The following is a 14,650-nucleotide window of genomic DNA, read 5'->3' as shown; positions in this document are numbered from 1 at the left end:
TGAACTAAAAAAGAAATCCATCCTAATTTTCTATTTTGACCTTGGCTATAAATTGAGGGAAAATAGTCATTTTGTGATTTAATGACCCTTACACCATTATTCTTTGAAAACTATAAGCAGTAAATGTTAATTTAAAGTAGACCTGGGTAGATAGTATAGTGCTTTCCAGGCAATTGGCAGGAGTGAATGCAAGTCTTTTGTAGAGGAAGGCATCGTGAAACGAGGCCTGAAAAACCCTCCAGAGAGATAAGAAACATAACTTATAGGTCAAAAAAGGTACAAAACTCACAAGGGTACAAGGTCATTGACAGCAATGGGCAGAAACAATAAACAGCAGAACTACGCCTGTAAAGACTTCAGTATTAAAGCAGCAGAATTATTGGATCCAGAAAAAAGTGTATTTAATGTGTTTTTAAAGTCAGAAGGAATCAAAAATGAGTTAAGAGCTAGAGACAATGAAAAAATGTTCAAGAGGTGAAAAAGACATAGGTGAGGCTTATAGAAAAGCAATTAAATTTAGCAAATTTATGGTTGAGTTCAATAAGAAATTCATAGAGGTGAATAGTGAATTGGAAGATAGGAAGAAATTACTCATATGCAGAGACAAAAACATGGAAAACATGAAAGAGTAAATAAAAGACATGAAGGCTAGAAGCAGAGATCGGATAACTCTCTTTTCAGGAGTCAGATGATAAATATTTTAGGCTTTGTGGGCCTCTGGTTTCTGTTACAACTACCCAAGTCTGCTGTTGTAGCCTGGAAGCATCCATAGTCAATTCATAAATTTATGTGGCTGTGTTCCAGTTGTAATTTTTCGAACACCAGGTGGCTTCCAGTGAATACAAGTGCTCGCTGACCCTTGGACTAGAGTGTTCTAACAACCAATTAATTGCATATAAAAAAATGACAGATTCAAGATAATGGGGAAAGGCAAGATTCAAAAAATGAATCCGTTAATCACTGAAACATGAATGATACCAATTCTCAGATTCAGGAATCCCAGTGAATCCCAAGTGGATTAAGTAAAAGGAAATCAACACACAGACATATCAGAGTGAAATCGCAGGATACCAAAGAGAACAGGTCATAAAATGAGCCAGGGAAGACATTACACATGAAGGAACATGAAATAGACTATTGGTACAGTACAGTGATAACTAGGTAGGGGAGGAAATTACTGCCATCGTGGAATTTCACACCCAGCATACAAGAAGAAGAAGAAGAAGAAGAAGAAGAAGAAGAAGAAGAAAAGAGACACTTTCAGATGAACAAAAGTTGAAAGCGTTTGTCACCAAGAAGCTCTCAATGAAAGAAATTCTAATAAAACATCTAATTTGAGAGCGTAAAAAAGACAAAGCTGTCAGGATGGCAATAGTACATGAGCCAGGAGAGAGATAGTGGAGATAAAAATGTCTTTTATTATTAAGGAGGGGAAGGATATTGGTCAATTTAGACATTTTAAACGTGCACTTAAAAATCTCAGGAATTTCCGGGCGCCTGGGTGGCTCAGTTGGTTAGGCGGCCAAAGTTGGCTCAGGTCACGATCTCACAGTTCGTGGGTTTGAGCCCTGTGTCAGGCTCTGTGCTGACAGCTCAGCGTTCTGTGTCTCCCTCTCTCTCTGCCCCTCCCCTGCTCATGCGCCGTCTCTCTCTCTCTCTCTCTCTCAAAAATAAACTTTAAAAAAATAAAAACAAAACAAAACAACAACAACCGCCCCCACAAAGAAGGAAAAATAAAAAGAAACACTAAAATGGACAAATGGAAAAAAAAAGCTGCAAGTAAACATAAGTGCAAATATGTCAATAATAAAAATAAGTGTAACTGAATTAAACTCTTCAGGTAAGAGACATAGAATATCAGATTAGATTTGAAAAAAGGAACATACTGTATGCCATTTCCAAGAAATGCACCTAAAATATAAGGACAAAAAAAAAGTTAAAGGCAAAAGCATTAACAATGATAGACCAGGCAAAGGAAAGCAAGTGTAGCCTTACTTATAAGAGAGTAAATAAAATTTAAGACAAAATGTATTATTGTAGCTAAAGAATGACCCTATTAATGACATTTAATTCACCAAAACATAGACACAACAGGAATCTAAACTTTCATGTACCAAATGAAACAGTTCCAAACTATAGGAATAAAACTTGAGTGAGTACAAAGGGATATTGATAAATTGATCATTTTGGTGGGAGATGTTAACACATCTCTCTCAATAATTTATAGATCAGGATGACTAAAGTTATAAGATTATAGAACACTGGAATCATAACAATGTGCTTGAACTAATGAACATATATGTAAAACTCTTTACATATTAGACAATATGAATTCTTTCTTTAAAAAAATATTTTATTTTATTTTTTTAAGTAGTTTGTGTCCCCAACATGTGGCTTGAACTCATGACCCCGACTGAGATCAAGGTACCAACTGAGCCAGCCAGGCTCCCTTAGACAATATATATTCTTTTTAGAAACTCACAGGACGTTTACACAGATCATAAATCAAGTCCTAAAAAATATTTAAAAAATCAGGATCATACCTGATCATACCTCAGACTATGATGAAATTAAATTAGATGGAAATTAACGTATTAAAAAAAAACCCAGATAATTAAAGACATCTATCTCGGAAATTTTGAAATCACACTTCTAAGAAATTGATAGAAAAAAATCACAATGTATATTAGAAAATGCTTGGACCTGCCTGATAATGAAAATATTAAATATCAAAATATATGCAACATAGCTAAATTGGTATATAAAAGGCATTTTATACCTTTAAAGTGCTTAGAAATGCATCTAAGAAAAAGAGAAAGACTGAAAATTACCATGGCTAACATCCAACTTAAGAAGTTGTGGGAAAATAAAGAACAAAGATGCCTGGAGCTGGAGGCATGTTATCTTGTGGGGATATTTTGACACCTCCACCCACACTCATTCGAAGGAGAACAGATTTATCTCTTCAGCAAGTTTGGGAGAAAGAATTGAGTACCTTTGACCTACCTGCCTTTTGGAGCTCTGTTTTTCAGACCTTGCCACCTTCTGAGAGGGTGTGCTGTATTCAGTCTGTTCTCTCGCCATGTGTAGGCTTATTTGAGCAAGTGCCACCTCAGATAACGTGCTCGTCTGTTTAGGGCACTGCTCTTGACCAGAGCGTGTGACCTGTGATTCCTGCATGAAGTACAGGTGAACCAGAGACACGTTCTATCAATTCAATCAGCAGAAATGGTGACATTGCCATTTTCATCTGTCTCATGCCATCATTAGTCTTCTTTACTTTTTTCATTGGGCAAGTACTTCTGATATGCAAATTATGTGCAGGGAATTGTTTTAGATGCGGTGGGAGCACTTTGAGGCAAGGAGATGTTATAGCAAATACTCGGCACCCAGGAAGAGACAAGCGACAAGCACTCGGGGAATCAGAAAAGACTTGTTTACTTCACACTGGTGCCAGCCCAGCGGAGTCACCTCCAAAGGTTGAGCATCCGGCTCGGGTTTTACTGGTCTTTTGTACTGGTCTTATATATGTGCTTCTGGAATGGGTAGGGCTAGTACAGTCAAGCTTCTGGTTCCTGGCTACAGGCTGATACAAGAGGCAAGTGAGATTTGAAGAAGCCAAAAGCATGCAAGGGAAGTATCTAGCCTTGGACCTCTGGCTGCCCTTTTTTATCTGTTTTTTGATCATCTTTCCTTCTCATTCCCCCCTCTTGATCCTCAAGCTGTTTTAGCAGACTTAGAGAAAATCAGTTTGTTGGGGCAGGGAACCCTTTGCTGCCAGGGGGAGGGACGAAGACCAATCTGGCTTCTTCCTGCTGGGCAGGAACATCGGAGGGAGGAATGTGACAGGGTTCTTGACAGTTAGGGTTCTTCGCCATCCAAAGGAGAGCAGCGACAACTAGAATGGCCCAATTGGAGCATCACCTGGAGTTTTATAGCTTCTAGGGGAGAGGAAACAAACCTGGTTGGCATATTAAGAATACAAGGACCAAACAGGAGGGCTATGAAAAGCATTAGGAGAGGACCAGCTAAAGGGAGGAGCCAGGATGCCCGATTCCATATGCTGCTTCAAGAGTTCCACTGAGTCTGCTGATTTCTGCCTCTGTTTGTTGATTCATTCACTTACCCAGTGGTGTAAGGTTTAGGGTAGAACCAAGCACCTCCCCCCCCCCCCCCCCACACCTCCCCCAACTGTTGCCTTAGGGTTAGATCACCTATTTTTGTTTAGTTATCAATGGAGGCTCTCTTCTCCAAGAGTTTAACCCTAACTTTACTTAATTTTTTAAAAGCATTTAGTGTTTGTGCGGTGTTATAGTTTTGTTGAGTATAAGCAGTTTGTTTTATTTCGAGGTGTAAAACTTTTCCAAGAATTGGGAGTCCTATTAGAGAAAGAGTCAAGGCAGCCGTTTACCATATCTTACAGGCCGATACTGTTTGCTGAACTGTCCTTGACAAATTTTTTCAGTCAACATCCTTTGGGCCGTTTGATAAGTCTTATCCCTCCCTAAATGAAGGCTCTGATGCAGTGCTTTAATGATCTTTTAGCTCTGTGAGCTCGGCAATGGTAATTGCCCCTGCTCTGTTTGTAACCGTCCGAGTGCTGGAGACAATGTCCATCAGTCAGACCCCAGTTTATTTACTTGAGTGAGTAGGCGGGATTGAGTCTCCTTTAATAATTGATATATCGGGCGAGCTATTTTCTGAACCCTGGCATCCACAGCTTGCAGGAAGCCAAAAGCATGCAAGGGGAGTGTCTGGCCTCGGACATCTGGCTGCCCCTTTTTATCTGCTTTTTTTTTTTTTTTTTTTTACCAGCTTTCCTTCTCAGGGACACTCCTTTCCATTTGCTTTGCACTGTTGGTTAGCCTTAGCCTGAAGGGTGGGCTCATGACAGGTGGAGCTCACCATTTAGCAAGCCACTCTCTCTACCAGAGGAGGAGTTCTGATTTCAACGGTCACATAAATGGAAACCTGTAAAGAGAATGAATGGGTGTGGTATGATGCAATGTTGGTACTTCGTATGCCGACTTTTCTCCACGCAAGAAAATGAAAAATTTTTTTTCTTTATGTTGCAATCACATCTTATATATTTAGGGGGCCCACATTAATGAATACCCTCTCCATTTAGGATTTTAGAAAATTCAAGATGATTCATGGAAATGGTCCCTGGAAAGGCAGGTTTTAGGCAACAGGCTTGAACAATGGAAACTTGAGCCAGGCAAAGGGCCCATAGTGACTGCTGAGCTGAATACAAACAGACTCATTAAGTGACCCACCTCCAAATAGCCATAGGCCTTCACTGACCAATGGGCTACTTACAACCAGGCACAGTTACCGGAAAAGGGAACATTCCATAGGTTCCCATACCTCCGCACCCTACCCTGTAACTGAGGCCCCTCACCACCGCAAATATGGTCTTTCCTTTCCTGTCCTGCCCGCTGCTCCCTTGCAGTGTATTCAATACACTTCTAGCTCTTTTGTTCTGCCTTGGGTGAATTCTTTTACTGCCTGCACCACCGGCCCCCACCCAACTGGGATGCCCCACATTTAGTGGTCCCATATCTGATTGGAGCATCCCCACAATGCCCTTATCTGCGGTATGTTGAGAGGGCTGGAAAGGGGATACCCACATGTAAGTGGAATATGTAAGTCTCTCTTCATTATATTCTTCATTCTTCATATTTTTGGTCTTTCCAGGCATTTATTTATTTATTTAGATCTTTTAATTAAAAAAATTTTAATTCCCATATAGTCAACATACAGTGTTATATTAATTTCAGGCGTACAAGATAGTGATTCGACAACTCTATACATTACTCAGTGCTCATCAAAGTAAGTATACTCTTAAACCCCTTCACCTGTCTCACCCATCCCCTCCGCTTACCTTCCCTCTGGTAACCATCTGTTTGTTTCTATCGTTAAAAGTCTGCTTTTTGGTTTGTCTCTCCTTTTTTTTTTTTTCCTTTGTTCATTTGTTTTGTTTCTTAAATTCCACATATGAGTGAAATCACACGGTACTTGTCTTTCTCTGACTTTGCTTAGCATTATACTCTCTAGATCCATCTGTGTTGTTGCAAATGGCAAGATCTCATTCTTTTTTATGGCTGAATAATATCCCATTGTGTATGCATATCACATCTTTTTGATCTGTTCATCTCTTGTTGGACACTTGGGATGCTTCCATAACTGGACTATTGTAAATAATGCTGCAATAAACAGAGGGGTGCATGTATCCCTTTGAACCAGTATTTTCATATTCCTTGGGTAAATACCCAGTAGTGTGATTACTAGATCATATAGTAATTCTACTTTTAACTTTTTGAGAAACTTCCATACTGTTTTCCACAGTGGCTGCACCAGTTTGCATTCCCACCAGCAGTGCACGGAGAATCCCCGTCCCTTTTTCTCCACATCCTCGCCAACCCTTGTTGTTTCTTCTGTTTTTGATTTTAGCCATTCTGACAGGTATGAGGTGATATCTGATTGTGGTTTTGATTTGCATTTCCTTGATGATGAGTGATGTTGAGAATCTTTTCATGTGTCTATTGGCCAGTTGTATGTCTTCTTTGGAGAAATGTCTGTCTATGTCTTCTGCCCATTTTTAAATTGGATTATTTGGGAGTTTCTTTGGTGTTGAGTTGTAGAAGTTCTTTATATATTTTGGGTACTAACACTTTATCAGATATGTCATTTGCAAATATCTTCTCCCATTCAGTAGGCTATCTTTTAGTTTTCTGGATTGTTTCCTTTGATGTGCATATTTATTTATTTATTTATTTATTTAAATTCAAGTTATGTAACATACAGTGTAGTATTGGTTTCAGGAGTAGAACGCAGTGATTCATCACTTACGTATAAGACCCAGTGCAAAGGGTGCCTGGGTGGCTCAGTCAATTGAGTATCCAACGGCTCAGGCCATGATCTCGCGGTTTGTGAGTTCGAGCCCCACGTCGGTCTCTGTGCTGACAGCTCAGAGCCTGGACCCTGCTTCAGATTCTGTGTCTCCCCCTCTCTCTGCCCCTCCCATGCTCATGCTCATACTCTGTCTCTTGATAATAAATAAATGTTAAAAAAAACCAAACAAACCCAGTGCTCATCCCAACAAGTACCCTCCTTAATGCCCATCACCCAGTTAGCCCATCCACCCCATCCACCTTCCTTCCAGGAACTTCAGTTTGTTCTCTTTATTTAAGAGTCTTTTTGAGGAGGGCACCAGTTGGGATGAGCACTGGGTGTTGTATGGAAACCAATTTGACAATAAATTTCATTAAAAAAAAAGTCTTTTATGGTATAGCCACTTTGGCAAACATTATGGGGGTTCCTCAGAAAATTAAAAATAGAACTACCCTGTGCATATTTTATTTGATGTGGTCTCAATAGTTTATTTTTGTTTTTGTTTCCTTTGCCTCAGGAGACATATCTAGAAAAATGTTGCTATGGTTGATGTCAGAGAAATTACTGTGCTCTCTTCTAGGATTTTTATGGTTTTGATTCTTACATTTAAGTCCTTAATCCATTTTGAGTTTATTTTTGTGTATGGTATGGGAAAGTGGTCTAATTTCATTCTTCTGCGTGTTGCTGTTCAGTTTTCCCAAAACCATTTGTTGAGGCTGTCTTTTTCCCATTGCATAGTCTTGCCTCCTTAGTCAAAGATTAATTGACCATATAATTGTGGTTTATTTCTGGGCTCTCTATTCTGTTTCATTGACCTATGTGTCTATTTTTGCGCCAGCATTATACTCTTTTGATTACTACAGCTTTGTAGTATAATTTGGAATCTGGAATTGTGATACCTCCAGCTTTCTTTTTTTTTTCTTTTTCGAGATTGCTTTGGCTATTTTGGGTCTTTTGGGTACCATACAAATTTTAGGATTGTTTGTTCTAGTTCTGTGAAAAATACTGTTGGTATTTTCATAAGGATTGCTTTGAATCTCTAGATTGCTTTGGGCAGTATGTGTTCTTTCCAGACTGTTAAATGTTTTGCCCTTTTTTTCTGTGATTAGCAGAAGAAGTATCTCCCAAGTGCCTCACAAACTCTATGGTAGTCCCAGATGTGCTTGGATGATGTTTCATTCTTTTTCTATTAACAGTCTTTCTTCATGCATGTTTAAGACATCCCTCATGGGGTGTCTGGGTGGCTCAGTTGGTTGAGTGCTGACTTCGGCTCAGGTCATGATCTCACAGTCCTTGGGTTCGAGCCCTGCGTCGGACTCTGTGTTGACAGCTCAGAGCTTGGAGGCTGTTTCAGATTCTGTGTCTCCCTCTCTCTGTGACCCTCCCCCGTTCATACTGTGTCTCAAAAATAAATAGACACTAAAAAAAAATTAAAAAAAAAAGACATCCCTTATTTGGTAAGGTGGAATCATGATATGTGGGAGTAGAGATTCAGCATCTACTTTCTCTACCAGAGAAGTATTTTTCTTCATCTAGCATATTTTTATGATATCCATTTGGGATATAGTTCGATGGTTACAACTTGGGTTCTTTTCCTTTTCTGCACTTGTGGGATAAGATGTATGAGATCTGGTGTGAGATATACATATATATATGTGTGTGTGTGTATATATACACACACACACACACACACATCTATATATATATATATATATATATACATATGTATATATATATACATATATATACATAGATATATATATGTATATATATATACATATGTATATATATATATATATATATATATATATATATATATATATAGTATATTGGGAAGGGCATGTTTTAAATTTTTTTTTTTTTTTCAACGTTTTTTATTTATTTTTGGGACAGAGAGAGACAGAGCATGAACGGGGGAGGGGCAGAGAGAGAGGGAGACACAGAATCGGAAACAGGCTCCAGGCTCCGAGCCATCAGCCCAGAGCCCGACGCGGGGCTCGAACTCATGGACCGCGAGATCGTGACCTGGCTGAAGTCGGACGCTTAACCGACTGCGCCACCCAGGCGCCCCGGGAAGGGCATGTTTTATAAGCAGCAACCCTGCCATCAGGATGTTATAAGAGCCTATAGTCCTCTGGGCATTTTTTTAGTGTTAATTGGCAAGTGTATTGGTCTGCTCAGGCTGCCATAATGGAATACCACAGAATAGGTATCTTAAACAACAAAAATGTATTTTCTCATAGTCCTGGAGGCTGGAAGTCCAAGGTCAAGGTGCTGGTAGTCTTGGTCTCTGGTGAGGCCATTCCCCCCACTCCCCCCCCTTGTATAGAGCCATCTTATTACTGTGAATTTCCCACGTGACCTTTCCTTTGTATGCATACTCTTGGTATCTCTTTTTCTAAGGACACAAGTCATATTGGATTAGGTCTCTCCCTGATGACCTCATTTAATAACCTTAATTACCTCCATAAATGTCCTATCTCTAAATATTGTCACACTGAGGATTCGAGCTTCGACTTATGAATTTTGGTCCATAACAGTATATAATAAGCTGTGTGGAGTCCATGAGAAGGAAGGACCACTAGATAAGATTCCTGGAGAAAATCCTGGAAGTCTGACTCTTCCTTATCTCTTGGCTCCCCAGTGCCTCTGGGTTTCAGGTGTACCTTGGAGATATTGTAGGTTTGGTTCCAGACCACTGTAATAAAGCAAATGTTGCAATACAGCGAGTCAAAGTTTTTGGTTTCCCAGTGCATATAAAAGTTACATCATACTGTAGTCTCTTAAGTGTGCAATAGCATTATGTCTAGAAAACGATGTGATTACCTTAATTAAAAATACTTTGTTGCTGGGGTGCCTGGGTGGCTCAGTCAGTTGAGTGTCCGACTTTGGCTCAGGTAATGACCTCACGGTTCATAAGTTTGAGCCCTGCATTGGGCTTGCTGCTGTCAGCACAGAATCTGCTTTGAATCCTCTGTCCCCGCTCTCTGCCCCTTCCTCGATCACACTCTCTTTCTCTGAAAAATAAATAAATATTAAAAAAATACTTTGTTGCTAAAAAATGCTAACCAGCGAGTCACAGATCACCATAACAAATATAATAATGAAAAAGCTTGAAATGTTTCGAGAATTACTGAAATGTGACACAGAGACATGAAGTGAGCAAGTTCTGTTGGAAAATGGCACCACTAGATTTATTCGAGGCCAGGTTGCCACAAGCCTTCAAATTCCTAAAACATACAGTATCTGCAAGGTGCAATAAAGTGAAACACAATAAAATGAAGAGGCATGCCTGTATTGGTTTCTGTGTTGGGAAGGATTAGGAATGAATGAAGGGCTTGGAAAAGATGTTGCCATGGAGATGGGCTTAATCTATATAAACATTGGAGACTTCTGGTTTCTGTCAAAGAGTGAAGCAACATGTGTTGTTGGCTTCCTCACAAAAAAAACAATCTGGGAGAAACCAAAGAAACAAGAGGGAAGCATGGTTTCCAGAACCGAATGATAATGACGATGAAACCAAAAAACAAAGCATAAGAAACTCCAAGGAGACAGAAGGTGGTCTTTTTTAACTGGGTGGATAGTGGCCACTTAGTCCCTGGCAGCAAGAGGAAGCATTGGGGGACTAGATTGCTTTTCATCTGCAATGCCTTGAACCAATCCTGGCCTGCCCTCTCATCACAGAAATAAGTAGAAACAGTCCAACCATGAAATATCAGGGCCGTGCAAAACTCTGGACTGAGTGAGGAACTGATGGAAACAGGTGTGAAGCGGCCAGCCACACACAAGCCTTCACACCCTCACGGCTCCCCTGCAAACCGCCAAGGCCCAGGGGAGCCACCTCCAGGTGGCCACCTCCATCAGACCAGAGGTGTTGCCTGACAGAGGAGCCACAGCTGGAAGTGATGACAAGGCCTTGTCGTAGTTGTTCCTCGTCACCCGGGCTCTCAACTCTATCCACTTCGTAGATCAGAGGTCAACTAACTTTTTTGAGAAAGGAAGAGAGAGAGAGCACAAGCAGGGGAGGGGCAGAGAGAGAGGGAGACACAGAATCCGAAGACAGCTTCCAGGCTCTGAGCTGTCTGCTCAGAGCCCAATGCGGGGCTCAAACTCACGAACCGTGAGATCATGACCTGAGCTGAAGTCAGACGCTTAACCCACTGAGCCACCCAGGTGCCCCCCAACTAGTGCCAGATAGTAAATATTTTAGGCTTTGTGAGCCATCTGGTCTCTCTGCAACTACTTAACTTTGTCCCTGTCGTGCTAACACGGCCATAAATAATATGTAAACAAATGGAAATTTCTGCACTTTAATAAACTGTATTTATAAAAACAGGCAATGGGTCCAATTTGGCCCATGGGCCATAATTTTCAGACTATTCTTACACTAATCAGATTGATGCAGACTAATACATGGCCTTTGGCTCCTTGCCAACAGGCATTACCAAAACCAGCATTTGGTGTCTCCAAGGGTACATGAATTCACAGGCACGCAACAGACAAAAAGGAATGAAATTTCTATTAAAAAAAAAAAAAGACAAAACAGACACCTACCAACTGAGTTACTGAGAGAACAGAATTTAAATATGCAAAATAAGAATATTCAAGGAGATCAGGGAAGATACTAGAAAAATAAAAAAGAATGGGAAGTCAAGCGTGAACCCAACAGGAAGTGTTGGTATGCAAAATGTAATAATTAAAACACAATAAACTGTAGCATGGATATAAATGAGAATCTTACTAGTGAGTTGGAACATCACGTTGCGGACTCTGTAGAATGTAACAGGAAAGAAGGATAAGATAAAACCTCTTTTAAAAAACCAAACAGCTAAGAGATACAGAAGAGTTCCAGTAGGAAAGAAAAAAAAATGGAGAGGTCATATTCGAGGAAATAATAGAGACACATTTCCCAGAATTAGAAAAAGAAAAGTCTCTAATTGAAAAGGCTTATAGGGGCACCTGGGTGGCTTAGTTGGTTAAGTGTCCAACTTCGGCTCAGGTCATAATCTCACCACTTGTGAGTTCGAGCCTGGCATCACGCTCTGTGCTTACAGCTTAGAGCCTGGAGTGTGCTTCAGATTCTGTGTCTCCCTCTCTCTCTGCCCCTCCCCCTGCTCATGCTCTGTCTCTCTCTCTCTTTCAAAAATAAATAAACAAGAAAAAGATTACAAAAAGAAAAGGCTTAAAACAGAAGAGAAAACTGAAGCTTTATCTGTATGAAACATCTCATGAAAAGGAAGTCTCCAAAGAGATGATGGTTTTCAAATGTAAAAGACATAAACAAAACTGTAAAGAAGAAAATGTAGGAGGGGTGCCTGGGTGGCTCAGTCAGTTGAGCATCTAATTCTTGATCTCAGCTTCTGTCTTGATCTCAGGGTTGTGAGTTCAAGCCCTGTGTTGGACTCTGTGCTGGGTCTGAAGCCTTTAAAAAGAAAGAGAGAAAGAAAGAAAGAAAGAAAAGAAAAGAAAAGAAAATGTAGGAAAATGATTTTGTAATTTGGGATGGGTTCAAACTCATAAATTATAACTCCAAGAATTGATAAATTTGAGTTATCTCAAAACCAGGACTTTTTTTTTTTTTTTCCAACAAGGTACACCATGGACAAGTTTAATATACACATGACCAACTGGAAGAATGCTTTCGTAAGTACTTTTAAACCATTAGCAGAGTGCCTGGTTGGCTCAGTCAGTTAAGTGGCTGACTTCAGCTCAGGTCATGACCTCACGGTTCCTGACTTTGAGCCGCGCATTGGGCTCTGCATTGCTGGTGTGGAGCCTGCTTGGGATCCTCTCTCTCTCCTTCTTTCTCTGTCCCTCCCTCGTTCTCTCTTTGAAAATAAAGAAATAAACTTAAAAAAAAAAAACAAAACATTAGCAGCCTAACCCACCTGACAAATGAAATTCCCTTAAGGCTGCTGTTTCTTACTGTTTCAAAAGTTCTTAGCAACACTTTTATCTTTTGGTTTTTGACAAAACTATTGAACACCTACACGCATGGTAAGCCCTGGTCTCAGTTCTTTGTGGTTTGGAGTTGTGCTTTGGTCCTTGTCAAATTTCCTGGCCTAAAAAAAAAAAAACAAAAACAAACAAACAAAAAACCCCAAATTTCCTGGCCTAATCTCTGTTCTACTCACTTTCCTTCTTCGACGCTTCGTTCGCAAGGGCCGATTAGACAGGATTCACTTACTGATTGATCCTGCCTAGGAATACTGAACCAGCAAATTCTCGCGCCTTACTACACACGGCATGATATACACATCCACAACACTGCATCTCACAGGAGCTTATTGGACATGCAAAACATTGAGCTCCGCTTCGGATCAAGCAAATGCGAATCTACAGTTTTTAACAAGATCTTCAGGTAACTTGCCATGATATTCAAGTTTGAGAAGCACCGTGACAGGTTTGGCCGAAGCCCTGACATCGCACACAGCACAACCACACCTTTTATCCTTGGAGCAACTCAGAAACGGAGCGACTTGCACGAAGTTACCGATCTAGTTTGTGGCCGGGCCGCTGACTGGAACCCAGAACCTCTGATTCTCACTGAAGGCTTCTTTCTACACCACAGAGTAGTCTGGCATTTCCAGGTTTCACAGGGGTCATCCCTGGTCAGGTTTTCCCCCCCTCTCTAATCTATGTCAGTTTGCGGTCAGCCTCAGCTGCTCCTGTCAGCTGTTCTTTCTGAGTCCGGTCTTGGTCCACATGCAGGAGACAGCTGTATGGTTCCCCTGCCAGTCGCCTTCGGGCACTGTGTGGTTGTGGTATGTTCTCATGCATGCGCAGAAGAGAGCGCGGTTGGGCTTTCTGTCAATATGCCATGCGACCCGGGCCCAGACTGCAAGTGTGCGTCACCTACGCCTTAGTGACATTTATGGCAACGAGGCTGCTTTTCCAAGTTTATAGAGTTGGCTCCTTCGTGACCTCCTTGGCACACTTGATGTAAGAGACTTTTGTTTCTCACTTCCTTAAAATATTATTCTGCGTGAAATGAAATTTGAGTTTTCCATTCCGTGAACCTGATTCTGCTCCAAAACGGGGACCCTTCTGGGTTGCAAGTTGGAAGTCCATTGCTGTGTGAGTTACTGAATTTTTCAAATGCCGACGTTACGCATTTTGTCTCCAGAGCCTTCATTGCTAATTTCTGTTATCTGGAATGTAATTTGCAAATAGCAAAAACCTTAATTCTTCTCCTGTGTGCGCCACAGACTTCTCTCTAAATTTTAAGATTTGCGTCTAAGGTGAAAATCAGTCGAGAGAGAGAGATGCCTGGGACCCAGGCTCCCAAAGTCTCCATTTCGTGACCAGCTGTCTATAACAGCTGCAGCTTCTCCCATGAGTTCCTAGAGGGTCAGGCCAAGAAAAGCAAGGCTCTTTGTTACTAGTCTTGGAGCCCAATCTCGACGTATTTTTTTGATGTGGGATATGCCACGATTTCTCCTGCCTGGTAGAGGAGGTAGAGTTTTGACTAAAAGTAGATTCGGTTCATCCCTCAGGGTCACACTCTAATATTGATCCTTAACATCTTCCCCCTTTGGCGGCATAAAGAAGCTTAGAAAGGAGTCAACGTACAAAAATCCGTCACATTTCTATTCGTTAACAATAAATGATCCAAAAAATTAAATAAAAATCCCATTTATCACAGTGCAAAAAATAATAAAATACTTAGGAATAAACTTAAGCAAGGAGGTGGAAGACTTGTTCACTGAAAACTATAAATCACTCATGACAAAATTGAAGAAAATGTAAATAGAAG

This window comes from Panthera onca, chromosome D1 (genome assembly GCF_046562875.1).
Source record: "Panthera onca isolate mPanOnc1 chromosome D1, mPanOnc1 haplotype 2, whole genome shotgun sequence".
NCBI classification, from domain to species: domain Eukaryota; kingdom Metazoa; phylum Chordata; class Mammalia; order Carnivora; family Felidae; genus Panthera; species Panthera onca.
The sequence above is the reverse complement of the archived record's forward strand: the minus strand, read 5'-3'. Positions refer to the sequence as shown.